This window comes from Stegodyphus dumicola, chromosome 8 (assembly GCF_044657685.1).
Source record: "Stegodyphus dumicola isolate Sdum_Otavi_A_Nest chromosome 8, ASM4465768v1".
Lineage (NCBI taxonomy): Eukaryota > Metazoa > Arthropoda > Arachnida > Araneae > Eresidae > Stegodyphus > Stegodyphus dumicola.
This window is the reverse complement of record NC_140775.1, coordinates 61,181,927-61,198,566: the sequence shown is the minus strand read 5'-3', so window position 1 is coordinate 61,198,566 and position 16,640 is coordinate 61,181,927.

The window sequence follows — 16,640 nt, the reverse complement described above, 5'->3', positions numbered from 1 at the left end:
AGAATATGAGATCTATGCTGATGGATCTAAAATTATGAGAATGTTGGATGCGCATTCGTGACACTTCATAATGGCGTCATAATTCACCAATGGAAGGATCAGCTTCACAAAAATAATAGCGTATTCCAAGCCAAGGCGATGGCAATAAGTAAAGCAATGAAATACATTAAAGAACATTGCAAACATAATATAAGTATGAAATCTGACAGCTTTTCCACACTCTGCGCAGTTAAATATCCGAAAACTACCTCATCTATTATTGCAGCAATACAGAAAGATTTACAACTTAATGTTTTATTCAAAATAACTCTAGAATGGATAAGAGGTCATAATGGGATATACGGCAATGAAATAGTTGACGAACTAGCTAAACAGGCTGCTATAGAACAAGACGCAGAATGTATGGATATCCCATGGCCAAACTCTCATCTAAAAAGGCATCTTATATCAATTGCCATACCAAAATGGCAAGACGAATGGAACAACAGTGAAACGGGTAAAAGAACACATCAACACTTTGCCAAGGTAAACCCACAACGATTAATTGAAAACCCATAACTAGTTCGCTTTGTTTCAGGCCACGGACCTTTCCCCGAATATTCCGAAAGGTTTGATATTTCAAACAAAAGAACCTGTATTTGTGCGCAGCTGGCAGCGCCTGGACATTACATTACTAACTGCCCACTCACTAAAGATTTTCATATTAAAATGCCAACAACAAATATTGCAATAATAAATGCAATCTATAATAGAGTAAAGGAAATAAAATAAGTGTTCATAATTTGAAAAAGTGATTAATTTCTAGCAAAAAGTGTTATAAATATTATATTTAAAATGTACATGCATTCAAACTGAAAAACAAATACTGACTTTTCGCGATTATTAAGACATGGCGCATTGTTAGTTAATTTTTATAAAGATATTATAAACTTGAAAATCAAGTTACAAGAAAGCATACCCATGTTGATTCGATGTGATAAAAGAGAGATAGGATTCAGCGACATACAAAAGAAAAAGAAGAAAATCTTTGAAAAGAAAAAGTACTATTCTGGAAGATATTAGGACAATATATATGGTATAAGATGAGGAATAAAATAGAAACCTTGAAAGTGAGAAACTCATAAAAGAACTGCAGCAAAATGAAAGGAGCTTTGCAAGAGGACTTAGACAAGATTCTAGTTGAAATGGTGCATATAACAAAAGAGAAACTTCACGATAAAAAAATAATATATAGACTGCTTAAAAATAAAGAGAAATTACAAAAGAAAGAAATTTATTAAAGAAAATTCTCCAACCAAAATTTATGTAATACGTTATGTTAATAATGTGAAAACAATTATTGTATAGACTTTATTTGTAAATCAGCCATGATATGGCCATGTAAAAATTGAAGAATTATTAATAAATAATAGATAAGGGCGAACGTGGGCACAGCCGAATAACCGTAATGGTAGACGGATGGTGGCCACGTTCTCCGTTACTACTACTAGTGCTACTAACGAAGTCAATGGAACTTCGAATTAAATACATCACTTACTCATTTGCACTAACCGCGATTCTAAAAATACATTCTGGTAGGAAATTGTAAGCTGATATTAAGAAGGATAGGAAAGTAGCTTTATCTAAAGATAATTGTTAAAAACTTAGGATAAAACGTGCAACATTAAATGCTTGCTGTTACGTGTATGGAACATCTGTGCGACATTCACATCCACATCGTAATATGCCATTTCTGTGACGTTGCACCATGGTCACAAATGCAGTGGACGAAAATGCAACATTTGGATGTCACTGTAACGTCGCAACAACTAAAGGGCTATATGGGAAGGTAACTGGCCTTTGTAAACTGCATTAATACATTTCATAACAAAAAATATAAAACATTAAGTAAAATAGAGGAAGTTTAAAATGAGAGGTTTCAACATTATCTTATACGACGAGGGTAAAAGGAACAACTGTACAAAGGTAATAACTAGCCTCTGTTTCCTAACCAGTATTCCCTCACCTTACTCTATACTTAACTGCTAATAAACCATAAACTTCAACAATCATTTTGAATAATTTCATATTACTTAGCTATATTAATCTTACTTATTTTTCACATTCGCTGTATTTTCAGAATAATTATAAAATTCTTAACATTAATTCAAACACTTTAAAAATAAGTAAAAAATGTAATGAGCAATGATAATAATTCGAAAATATAATGATAAACGATACTACAATTTAATAATTTTTGCTGAAGAAAAATATTAAAATTCTTTGCTTAATTAATTCAAAATAGTAATTTATGTTTATAATACCGTAAAATTTTTATATTTTATTTTCATAAAACAAAGGAGAAACAGTATTACGTGTTTAAATTTCAAAATAACATTAATTAATAATTATTTAGTTTAAAGTTAGAAAAACATTCATACATATTCTTTTAGCAATATAAAATACAATGCGCCAACAACATTAATAAATGCGAAATCGTTAAATTGAAAGAACCAGAATAATTTGCTTTATTACAATGAGTCGACAGTGAATCACGGGGAAACTCATTTTGATGCAAGTCTGTGACATTTTTATTTTTAATTTCTACTTCCATAATCAAAGATATATTCTACATTTTTACGTTTATATATCTCATGCATTTTTTTGCCATACTTCAGTTCATAGAGGAATGAAACTATTCGCCGTGGCCATTTCGATGTCAGGCCGTTTTGCCCTAGGGACGTTTCGCCGTCAAGACATATTTTTCTTTACACGACTGTGTTATATCTTGCCGTATTATTTTAAGTTGATTTAAACTAATAACTTTGTTCAGTTTAATAATTTAATTCAATTTGATAAACATTTTATGTAAAATAATATATAAAATGTTTTTGTGTACAGTTTTATACAGATACACAGTTACACATGACATATTAATTTTAAGAGTGTAGGGTGCTGACAAGATTCCAGAGTAATTCCGTTTTCCATTCATATTTCATAAAAATGTGAATTTCCTGCTTGCATGAGTGATTTCTCTTAACTAGCCCATTAAAATTTCAAGGAATTTTGACAAATCAATAAATATTATAGCGGTATAATTTTAAAATTGATAATATAGCTCCTGTTATATCAGAAGTTTAGTCCCAGTTCTCTTCGATACTGACTTAATTTTCCAACTATGTATAATGTCTTTGTCACATACTTATAAAGAACTATATATACTAAAATCAACCTTTATTAAGTATACAAAAGTCAAAAGGTAAAGAGAATTATTAAACTAAGTAAATTTAATACGAGTATAATACGCAAAGATAAAATAGTCATGCAAAGAAAAATACGTCTTGACGGCGAAACCTCCCGACGACGAAACGGCTGCGGCGAAACAGTCACGGTGGAATGGCGAAGGCGAAATATCCTAGACACGTTCATAGTCATGCGATGGTGTTCTGTCCTGTGTTTTCGAAAAAAAAAAAAAAAAAAATACTGTGTAATCATCTATGATTTAAGGTCTCTGCAATTAGTCAGTGCTTCATTGCAGTGAAAATTTGCTCTCATTATATATGCACTATATTCACTTTTTAATTGGCAACACACGGTAAATATAAATTTCACAAAATGTATTTGTCCATACAAGCAAACTGAAATAGGAACATCAGTGTGAAACATAATGCCATACGAAGAAAAATGGCTTACGTCTCTATGAAAATATCATAAACTATCGCCATAGAGACAAATCGTTGAAAAATTTACAGTATAAATAAAATTTGGTAGCATTTGTAACAAAACGCAAATTCCATTAAGATAATTACTTCGACTAAACACATTACTGATTAGGAAGCAAAATAATAGCTAAACAGCTGTTAAATGCGTTCGTTGCTTTGTAATTCAAAAGTGACATTTAATACGTTACCACTTTTGTTGTCAAGAAAGAATTGCATTAAGAAATTAGTAAGTAAATGCTAACATATAGAAGGGACTTTTTGTTCTCGTGTTCTCTCGTTCAAAATAATAGCTAAACAGCTGTTAAATGCGTTCGTTGCTTTGTAATTAAAAAGTGACATTTAATACGTTACCACTTTTATTGTCAAGAAAGAACTGCATTAAGAAATTAGTAAGTAAATGCTAACATATAAAAGGAACTTTTTGTTCTCGTGCGAACTCGTTCCAGTTACGCAATTTGCATTGTAAGTTTGCAAATATATAAGTATTTTTCAGCATTGAGATTCAAGAATTATTTTCCAGCATTGAATGCTTCCATGTGTGAAAAGCTATCTATATTTTTGTTTTTCACAATTTATATAATTATAATAATTGTGAAATAATAGATTCTAAAACTACAATGCGGTTTAAGTGCATATTTACTCTCTTCTTTGTCAGTGGTTTATTGGACCTGAACTTTAATATAAAAGATAGAATGATTACGAAAATTTTCAAATGTGCTGTTCTGTTAATGAATGTAGTTACCTGCGCATATCACATCTTAGTTTCTGCTATTTATATTATATGGATAAAAGGAACAACAGTGGTATTACTTTATCTTATACTGATAATTACAACAGTGATTTTTAGGTTTCATTTAAATTTCAAACTCAATCATTTGAAAAATATTCTGTATTCACTGGAGCAATTAAATTACAGAGATCGACATTGCTGTCCATGTTGGATTTTGATTTCTATTATCATTAGCACACTGATGCATATACCCACATTTGTGCTTACAATAAAAAGCAACAAAGCAGTTTTAGAGGAGGTTGGTAAAGTCCTATTTATAAGCTCATTCAAAGATGCAGCAGTATTAGAGCCCTTAAATATTTTCTTCAATTTTTCTTCGGTGTTTTTGCTTTATTTACCAATGAATAGTTTTGCAGCAATATATGCAATGATATGTCAAGAACTCAAAGTGGGAATTCAAAATCTGATAAAATCAGATGCAGCATTAGAAGATTTTAATTATGACTACTGTCTAATTTCGTTTAGACGACTCAGACGAATTTCAAAGAATATTAACGACAAGTTGTCTTTCCTCACATTTCTAGTAGTTCTGTACAACGCTATCACGATATACTTCACAGTAACTAATTTTACTGTAAAAGATAGTCCATACGATTCTGTAGCTTTATGTTTTTTTGCTATTAGTTTTCCCGGTTTCCTAACTGTTACAGTGTCAGCATCCATGGTACACGAGGAGTCATTAGAAGTTTCAGAATTCGCTGAAAAGTTGATGGTATACGACCAATATCCCACAGAAACTGCAAAACGATTATTCGCATATGCGGAGAAAAATATTTCATTAACATTATGGAAAATAATTCCAATAAAAAGAAATTTTATATTTGGTATACTAGGAACCATTTTCACGTATACCATCGTCATACAGAACCTAGAAAATTAAGAAACCTGAAAATGAATTCTAATATTTGAATTAAACTCATTTAAGCACAAAGGAAAATTGATAGAATTTGCACTAGAGCAAAATGTATTAGCTTTATAGCAAATATAATAACATTTAATACTAAATCAAAATATGAAATTATTCTTTCAACGCTTTTTATCACGTAGAAATTTTTGGGCTGCTGTGAAAACTGCAAAAAGGAGGAGGGAAAAATAAGAATTTCTGTTAACATGATTTCTGTTAACAAGACAAAGGCATGTGTATTTATGAGTTTCTTTTCATCTTAAATATATATTTTAAAACTGGGTTTGAATTTTTATATTCCTAGATATCATGCTTTATTATTATTGCCTACCAACAAAACAGAGAAATACAGATATCTACTTTTTATTCTCAGAGAATTTTGTTTTCTTTATAGAATGCTGTTAGATGTTATATTTGTTTCGTTAATTCAGCGAAAGGATGCAGAAATATATTATTAAATTAAATTTTTTATTGAATGTCTGTTTGTACAAAATGGCATTTGTAAATGTGGTATGTTTAAGGACTGTTTCTAGATATTATTTCTGTTTTGTTTTTAACCATTTGCAAACTAAGATTCGTGCTGTGTTTGTATTTGAAAACAATTAAGCTGAATATCAAGTTAATATATAGAGTAATAATAGTTAGAAACATAGACAAAATTTTCAATTACCTTTGTTAGAGTGTTCGTTAAATTGCAGATTATGAACCGTTGCTTATACTCGTATAAGAGTATGGATGTGGCGAGAGAAACAAAAATAAGAAATTTGAAATTTCGATTAAACTTTTTTCGTATTTGGTTGTATTTGGCCGTTCTCGAATATGCTTTCTTTCTGCAAAACTTCTGCATTATCTGCGAATAAATGTTTACCATTTTATGGGATACGAGTCTTAATTTAACAATGTTAATACCAAACATTATTCAAAATGCTCCTTTAATGTGTTTTAATTAAAGTTAAAATTATGTTAAATATAATCAAAATATTGTTAATTAAAGTGAGTAAAAGTACTAAATTTATCCTTATTGCTTTTTTGTGTAAATAAGGATATTCATCGGATATAATCTCATGTCAATGAACACAGATTTAAAAGCGGATGAAATTTCGCGAAACATACTAAAACATCACGTTAACTGGGAATAAAATACAATTAAAAATTGTTTTTTCTCAAAACTTTTATTTAAAATGGATATGAAATTAATGAACTAAAAAAGGAACATAATTATATGCACTAAAAGGAGAAACATAGCTATAGTTTAATAGGGATACTAAATTAAATAATACTATTTATAGATTCCATCTACGATTTCATATCCCGAATAATAAAATAATAATATCGCTCACAATAAATTAAAACAGATAATGGCTTATATACTTGACAATGCAATTTGGTGGCCCCAAGCTTTATTATTCATGATATAAAATTGTAGATGAATTGTGTAAACTGGAATTATTTAATATTATACTATATGGTGCTATTAATGCAATAAAAGTAGAAAAATGTATTAAATTATATATACATTCTTCTGCTTTTAGTGCATTAATTATTATATCCGTTTTAATTCCCTAATAAAAACTTATTGTCAAAAAATTCTTTTTTTTAATTGTATTTTATTTCCCGGTTTTTCTCACAACTACACATTATCAACGATGAAATTTTTAGCCATTACTAAACACAAGCAATCAATTATAAGGAAATTATGAAATAAAGAAAAATAATTGAGTGTCGTTTAAGAGCATGAAGAAATCAATTTGACTATTCAAAATTTCGGAAATTGAATGTACATTCATGTCCATAAATTAACGATAATTCGGAGTCACGCGGAAATCGAACTCTAAAATAAATATATCACCTGTAAAATCACTACACACATCTTCAAGAATAATATCCAAATTTCAGGAAATAACCAGATGACACCGATGGTACGTCACAATGACGAGAGTGTAAGAGAGTGATATATAAGGAATACAGGCAAAGAAGTAAAATTGTTCGCAGGCGCTTTATAAGCATTTCAGTGCAATAACCGAATAGTTATGACACAAAGGCCGCATTTGGAGGATTTTTTATGTGGTAGAATTATCGGCCGTCTGGAATGTGGACGTACCCAACTGGAAGTATCAGACGAACTTGGAATTGCCCAGAGTGTCATTTCCAGGCTTTGACAACGATTCCAAGATGATGGTAATGTGAGTAGACGTTACAGCACAGGTCGCCCCAGAGTCACAACGCCGAATGAGGACCGGTATTTGGCAGTTACTGCCAAAAGAAACAGGCAGAGCACAGCCTCGGACCTGTCTCGTCAGCTCTCTTCAGCCCCTGGTACGACAATTTCAAGGCAGACCGTGTGCAGACGCTTAGGGCAGATTGGTCTATATGCTCGTAGACCTGTCAGATGCGTTCCACTTACTGCAACTCACTGTACTTTCATATGGAGAGCACCAGGTACCCGTTACCACCAAGAAAACATCATTGAACGACATCGTTACGGTGGTGCAGGAGTGCTCGTTTGGGGTGGAATTATTCTGAGTTCCAGAACTGACCTGCATGTTCAAATTGGAACCACCTGTCAGATGCATTCCACTTACTGCAACTCACTGTCGCCTGCGGTTAGCCTGGAGTAGAGAGTATGCATTGTGGACACCGCAACAGTGGGCTTGTATGATGTTTTCCGACGAGTCCAGGTTTAGCTTGCAGTCTGATTCTCGCCGGACTTTCATATGGAGAGCTCCAGGTACCCGTTACCACCAAGAAAACATCATTGAACGACACCGTTACGGTGGAGTAGGAGTGCTCTTTTGGGGTGGAATTATTCTGGGTTCCAAAACTGACCTGCATGTTCAAATTGGAACAACGACAAGCCAAATCTATCGGGACGTCATTCTGGAACATCACGTACGTTTGTTTCGGGGCGCCATGGGTGCACAATTTGTGTTTATGGATGACAACGCGCGTCCTCACCGTGAAAACATCGTAAGCGAATGCCTTCAATCGGAGGATATCACCCGTCCTGTATGGACTGGCCAGAATTCTCGCCGGACTTTAATCCAGTATAGCACGCGTGGGACATGCTTGGCCGACGAGTTGCAGCCCGTCAACCTCCTCCTACATGTCTACCGGAACTTCGGAGAGCATTGCTTTTTGAGTGGTGTAATATCCCCCAATAATTTGATACTCAGCATGCCTAGGCGTTGTACGGACTGTATCGCATCGTCTGGGAGACATACAATGTATTAACAATTATACCAACCATGTAATATTGGTTTTTTGTAAATAGGCTTTTTTTGTAATTTGTTCCAGGGAGAAAAAATCGCTAATTTTTTTAATAATATCAAATATATAGCATCCTTTTTTTGCTCTTTACCTTTTGTTTAATAAATAAGCTTTAAAAATAAGTCAAATTCGTTTTACTTCTAACTCTTCCTTTGCCTGATTTTGCATTATCCTTAATTTATGGACATGAGTGTAATAATGTTACTTAACGAGCTCTTTATTTAAAGCTAAAATGGAAAAATGAATATCGCCAGTTTTTCATTAAAAGTGCGCCAAGATGGCAAACTCAAAACACTTTTTCCTCCATCTGGTTCATGCTGCAACACGTTAAAAAAATGCAGAAAATTTCTCAGTTACTGCATTTCTCTAATTCTTGTTTTAAAAGACGGCGAAAAGTTCGTTTTATAATTTGTGAACTTTCAAAACTTCATATCCAGTACAGTTTTAGATGCCGAAATTTTAAAATTCCAAACCTGAAATTGTCTAAAAAAATCGAAAGATTTTCAGAAAATTTCAGGTTTCAGAAAATTTCAGGTAAAATGTGGGCCAGGTAGCTCCACTGATGGAATTAACTTTGTTACAAAAGTTTCTGGATTGCAGGCTTCGCAGGGCTATGTTTGGCGAACGGGAAAGTAGACTGATGTGTTCCAGCTCTTTCAAAACTCCACATAACAAACTTGAGGAATATTGTGCTCAAGACGAGTGCTGGGGGTGAAAAACAAATGCTGGGAGAGTTAATGATGCAGTGATGGAAGAAAGGTGCAAATGCGGGTGAAGAGAACAATTTCAGTTTCACATGTCAGAGTTATAGATAGTTGGTTACAACTTAAGTACTGTCAATACGCATCCAAAACGTGAATAATAAATGAATACTGTGGATAGTTAAAATACAGGTACAGGTATAACTGAGTTACATTCAACTAAATAGTGCATTAATCATGACTATGAACAGTTAGCAGAGTGACTGACACAAAAAGTAAAAGTAATACATTAAATAAGGCAATACACACAATTCAAGGTTGGTCAACAGGAAATAGGAATAAATAGAAAAGAACAGAAAAAGCTAACTTAGAACAAAATACATTAACTGCAAGTAGATAAGATGGAGGCTGTGCTGGAGACCAGGAGGGCAGCTGAAAATTACTCCAGCCTGTCTGAGATATTATGTGCGATATTAACGCAGTCACATATAACGTATGAATACACAGCGATTTTTCCAAGTAACTTCAGCCCATGTATGGGTATAGACAGCTACTGGCTGTCTAAGGTGATGTTCTGCGATCCCTCTGCAAACGAACACATAGCGGTCCGGATCTCCTGCCATACCGCATGAGCACTGGTCGCCTTCGCTTCGTCTAAAGCGATGCAGGTTACTCATGAAGGATTCATGCCCAGTTAGAAACTCAGTAAAGTGAGGCCAGCCACTTCTTAGAAGCTGAGAGATTTTAGGGAAATTACTGTGGACTCTTCTGCCAGTGGTCTTCTACAGATGTTGCTAACACTTTAATAATTCTCTTTCGAGCTCTGCGTTTAAGAAAGAGCCGGGGAGAGGCACATTAAATGTCCGAAAGCTGAAGCCAGTCCCTACTCTTTTGGCTGTTACATCTGCAATTTCGTTACCTAGTATTCCGGTTTGAGCAGGTACTCACTGGAATTTGAGCCTACAGTAGTTTGGTGTATTTATTAAGAGTTTTTGTATGACCCTGATGAGTGGATCTTTACAGCATATGCCTTGGATTGCCTGAAAGCAGTGAGTCTGTATAAAGAGAATAGCCTGTATTGATTGAACGTAAGCGCACACCTGACCTGTGTCTGTTGTGGCTTGCGATTACTAAGGTAAATATTTATTAGGTCAAGGAGGATCGTAGGGCTACCGATGTTATGTACTTTCTTGAGTACGTCTGGCCACCACAACGAATCGAAGACGTTCTGTATGTCCACAGAGATAATGAGACTGTGCTGGTTATATCTTCTGTTATTTACTATCATATATCTTAAGTGTTGCAGCGCGCGATCCACCGATCTGCCAGGGATGAAACCGTATTACTTTTCACTTACCCTTTGTCTAGACAAGATATTTAAGACTTTGAAGGAGACTCTTCTCTAGAACTTTTCCCAAGGCAGGAAGGAGGTAAATGGGCTGATAAGACGTCGGTGCATTAGGATCTTTTTTCGCTTTAAGGAAGAGCACCACCTCAACAAATTTCGTGCCGGCTGGGAAATGTCAGCTGCGCCAACACGCAGTTGAGTAGGCGTGCTGTTTTTGGGTTGCACAATGCCATTGTCTACCCCCCGAGGATCTGGGCTTTACTGGTGTTTAATGCTTTAAGAATTTTGCCCACTTTTTTGGCGGTTGGTAGCGGTTCTATACCTGTTTACTTGGTTTTGTAATATTGCTCAACACTGGCTCTGATATTTCGTTGTACGAGATTATCTGTGATTATGTTATCCAAAGAATTTCTTTTTAATAAAAGCCGCTAAATGAGCAAAAACAGCTGAAAGTCTTTCAAACGGAACAAATGCTTATTCTGTATTTTCCTGTGTTTATGTTATCAGGTCTGAAGATATTGTCCAGAATGTTCGCGACTACTTCTGTGATAGTTGCTGCTTCGTGGCTTATTGTGGCCGTAAGCCTAGATGGTGTAAACATCTTATAGGACGGAAGACAGTTCTGAACTTGCTCGCAGTGTTCGTGCAGTACTCTCTCCAATGTTTGCATTTGACGGGTGTGCGGTGTCTAATAACTTTAGATTTATTATTATGGATCGCTCAATTGACGCAGTATGGAGTCTTTTCAGTTATCATGACTATGAGATTGTCCACAGTTAACGCAGGTCAAAGCCGCTTTACAGGAGCGGCTCAGGTGTCCTAGCCGTGATAGTTAAAACACCTTACAATTCGAAAATATTTTCTGAAAACACAAAAGCTAAATCTTATGAGAATTCTTCTATAGTCCTTTATATCCTCATACGGATTCTACTGTAGGTCGACGATCCAAGTGAGGCCGGTAGTTGTGTGAATAATATTTCTAGGATGTATTTGTTCTTCACTCACTAAGGGCACAAGGATCACAAAAGCCTCACATGTGTCGTCTGCTATTGCGGATGTGGGCGTACCAAATATGACTGTTGTGGACTTCCTGACAGAGTGCTTTCTGAGCGTGACTACTGCTGAGAGAGAAGGATTTTCTTCAATTGTTTCCTGATTGTTTCTGTATTTTTCTGTGGCTACACCTAATTAAAGTTCGTTAGAGCGTGTGGACCACAATTCTTCAACAGTAAGCCTGAAATGCACTCAAAACCATTTAACAAAAGACTGTGAGAAAGGTACCCCTTCTCACATATTTCAATACAAGGAATATGACAAACTCCGACATCTGCACATGTGGGGAACAGGGAACTCTTGATCATTACACTTTCTCATCACCTTAACTGAGTAATTCCCAAGCTGTTGAAATCAGCACAGTTTAAGTTTTTAAATCAAAAGAACATTCATCTACATTACAGAAAACGAAATCTCCATAGTGAACTTGAATGACGTATTTATGGATGATTAATTCCATTTGCATCCGAAGTGAAATTTTCTAGAAGTGATATTTGACCGAAAGCTGACTTTCGTATCTTACTTCAGGAATAAGTGCTTCAAAATTCTTACTTTATTTGGCAGCATATCGCAGCATATCCTACCTATATGTGCCCCTCTGAGGTACATATAGTTGCGATATGCTGCACGTTTATAGAAGTTTAGTCTGTTCTAAACTGGTCTATTTTTCAGTGGTGTATGTCTCGGCAGTTTTTTCTGTACATTTGAAATTAGATCCTGTTTATAATCTGGCTCTCCATACGTGCTCTGAAGCAGTTAGAACGTCTCTATTGAAAGTGTGTTACTGTTATGAACCGTCGCTCCAATTAAATTTGAGAAGTTGTCCCTTCTTTACTATTTAAAAATGTTATTAGTTAACTAACATTTTAATATTTAGCTGTTAATAAATTTGAATTACAAAGTCTAGGCAACAGAAACTTCTTACAAATTCCAAACTTTAGATTTCCGACAGAAAATAAATTTAAAATTTAACTTTTCTTAATTAATATTAAATAAGAAATATTAATATAATAATATGTTACGTATGTTTGTTTATATGTTATGTTTGTCATGCATCATTAATATTAATGTTTATGTATGTTTTGATAAATATTTGGTAAATAAAATTTAAACTGCTGCTAATGATTTGTATTCCGTTTGAAAAAAACTTCTCATTTCCTTTAAAAAATTTCTGCCCATCAGCTGCTTTCGGAATGTGTATTCGGTCTGCACACAGTTTGAGTTCGAGACCATAACGATAGTGATAAGTATATAGAGTGGTAGGCAAAAAATTTGGCTGATGGTTAAGAATCCTTTCCTTAGTTGCTTTTACAAATGTATCATTTCATATTTGCTGCTCTAATCATGCTGCGAATAAATTATCTACTTCGAATACATTGGATGTATTATTTTCCAAATTATGGCATATTTGATTGCAAAATTTTAGATACTTCCAGATTTCATGTCTACCTTTTCTCGCTTCATAATATTATTAATGTATCCATAATGCTTTGTCACGAAATCTGCAAGTCTTTCTCGCACCTGCAACTGTAGAAAGAATGAGCGAAAGCAATATATGAAGAATGATTTTACATTTTTTGGAAAGAGTGTATGTATGGTAGATTGATTTAGTAACATTGCTTACAGCTGCCTGCGCCTGTACGTAACATGAATTTAATTTGAATTCATTGCATGATGTCAAATTGTAAATTACTCAAATTAAATTTTAAAAAAGCATAATTGAGTAAAACATGCTGAGCAGTTTAATACATCTAACATACAAGTAATCCAAATGATTCTACACGAATAGGATGTATACGAGGTGCGAAGTATTCTAAACGAATTATTAAGCCATTGATTTAATTTACTTATGTATAAAGTGTGTTGGAAATGGTAATAACAAATGGAATGGTACACGAATGGAAAAGTAATAACAAACCTGTTAAACAATTTTTACAATTAAAATTACAGTTACTACGCAAAAACAAGTAATTCGGCCAGCGAGCAGGAAGATAGGTTTTTGGTGCACAAAACGTTTGGTCCCACTCGGCAAGAAACACTGAAGTTGGTGCACAAACTGACTTAATTCATTATTTTACTAACAATTTCAAATGTAAACGAATGAGGCTTCGTTAGGCTTAGTAGCACTTAAAAAACGTTCAAATTGTGGATAATTCTGCAATTATTGCATGCAGATAACTAAAGGCGTAAAAACTTTAACCAGAACATAAGAACAATATAATTCAATAACTTTTAAAACAAAGAGTATGCATTTACCAACAAATAAGAATAAAAAAAAAACAGGTATCACGAATAGATCTTCTCTGTATCCACTTTGGGAAAAAGCTTCCTTTATTTTCTTCCCAAGTACAGATATCACGCAAAATCATCGTACACATGGATTCGACAGCGGTCAAAATGGATATTTTCATTGAAATGTCATACTCGAAACTTTTCGCGATTACAATACTTTGTTTAAGAAGTAGAAAAAGGAAGTAAAAATGGCAATATAAAGAAAGTAACTGATTATTTCGCCATACCATAAATATTAATGATACGAACATTTTCGAGTTATATGTTATTCCATGTACAAAATTGTAGCTTATTTATAAAGTAAATTTTACTATGAAACCTCATTTGATTTAATTTTTATCTGCTTTTAACGATTTTTTCACTTGGCAAAGTTTGTTTTAGTTTGGGTGAGCATTCATATATGAATAAATGATTGCATTTGGGGAGGGAAGATCCTGAATATTGGGTTATCCCACTTATAGGAACATCTCTTCTGAAAAAAAAAAAAAAAAAAAAAAAAAAAAAAACCTTTTCTGTAAAACAGATTGATTATTAATGTACAATATCTTTTGAATTATTTATTTAATATTCCAACTCATATCACAGCGCCATGTTAACAATGTTACCGTTAAAGCTTGAAAATGATTTATGAATTAAATATAATTGCGCTTACATTATGCTACGCAAATACCGTATTTTTTTTATAGCTTTCGCTATTATCTATTTTTTCCCATATTTTTTTCATCTTTTTATTAGTTCAAAGAAAAATAGTTTTCAGTAAGAGCTATTATAATATAAGAGCTTGATATTAGATACGAATGCACCTAATTTTGCTGACACGTTCTAAAATTATGAGAATAAATAAAAAAGTATATGAAATGGAATTAGAGGTGCATTTTATCTATTTATCATGAAGTTTGGTACATTTACTATGGATTTCACGGATAATAAAATTTTGATAAGAAATCTAATGTGGCCAAGAAATGACGTCCCACCAATTTTTAGGGTTTTCCTTATTTTGCATAACAAATTTATTTTGAGTTTTCCTGTTCTAAACTTCTCAACTTTCCCTCACATTCTTTCGCCAGGATGTAAATTTAAAGTGAAGTGTTATTTAAACCAGTTAGTATATTAGTTTATTCAGGGCGTGTTTCGCTAGCCAAGCGCACGTTTCGTTGTTATTTCGCAGTCACGCTAGTACTAAGCCTTATCAGTTTAGTATCACGCCGGTCTTGTGAGTCTGCGTAAATTGAAGTGCGTTCTTGCACTATTTATTTTCAGATTTGAATTGTATTATAGTCCACGTTTAGTTACCACCGCAAGTGAACGGTGTTTTTGTAACGCACGAAGTCCGTGCCTTTCTGTTAAATTAATTTGAATTAATATTTTCCACCGTTTCTTCTGTGCTGGTAATTTATTCACGGCTGTGCGAGAATTCGCCAGGTTCATTGTAGGATCTATTTTAGCTTATGTGAAATAACAGAGATAGGTCTTACAAATTTAGTGTAGACAAGACACGGAATTGGCTGTATATCAACGAGCATTAAGTAAACGATCAGGCCGATTGATAGATTGTAAATAAAATATAATTTGTTTATAAACTTTATGGCTTAGTGTTAATTATAAAATTTGCCGATTTTTACTTCCTTGTACGAAGTAAAAAGAAAGTATTGTAATCGCGAAAAGTTTCAGGCAGCATATTTAAACGACAATATCCATTTTGACCGCTATTGAATGCAATTTAATGATGTTTTTCCGTGATATCTGTAAGTAAGGACAGAATAAAAGACTCTTTTCCTCCAAAAAAATTATAAAACTGCTTTAAAATGAAATCTGAAGAGAATTTTTCGTGGCATCTGTACGAACGTATTTACATATCTCGCATAACTCAAAAACGAGTAGCCTCAGAACGTTGAAATTTTGTATATAGGACTGCTTGCTATAACATGTAGATGTGCACCTCGTATTTTGGTTGCAATCGGCCACACCAAACGTATATTAATATATTTATATATTTATCCACTCTGTTACCCGGCTCAGTGATCTCAGTTTCTTTACTCTTATATGTATGTAAATTGTACATTTTTTGCTTTAAAAATGATTGAATTATGTTGTTCTTATCTTCCGGTTAAGGATTTATGCCTTTAGTAAATCTGTATGCAATATTTTTAGAATTATCAACAATTTTAAAGTTATTTAAGTGCCGCTAAGCCTAATAATTTTTTTTGATGGCGGCCATTGCTTGTTTACATTTGAAACAGCAGAATAGTGGAGTTGTTGCCAATCTAGAGAAACTTAGCTTCGCAACAACAAAGATAACGCCTTCATTTATTATTGCCAATTAAATCATGCTTAATCCTTTCTGGAATTTTTTCGAGGGAATAAGTGTTTAAGATTTACTTCGTAACTTTTAATATAGATATTTTGAGTTTTTATGTATTTTTGCCTTGTTGCGAAGTGAGAACTGAATTAATCAAATGAGAATTACTCAATCGTCTGTGAAAAACTGTTTCTTTTTTGTTTTGTTTGCTTAATTTCTTTTATACATCATTCTAGCCTTATTATAGTATTTGAATAGAACATGTGGCAACGATTAGATAATTCT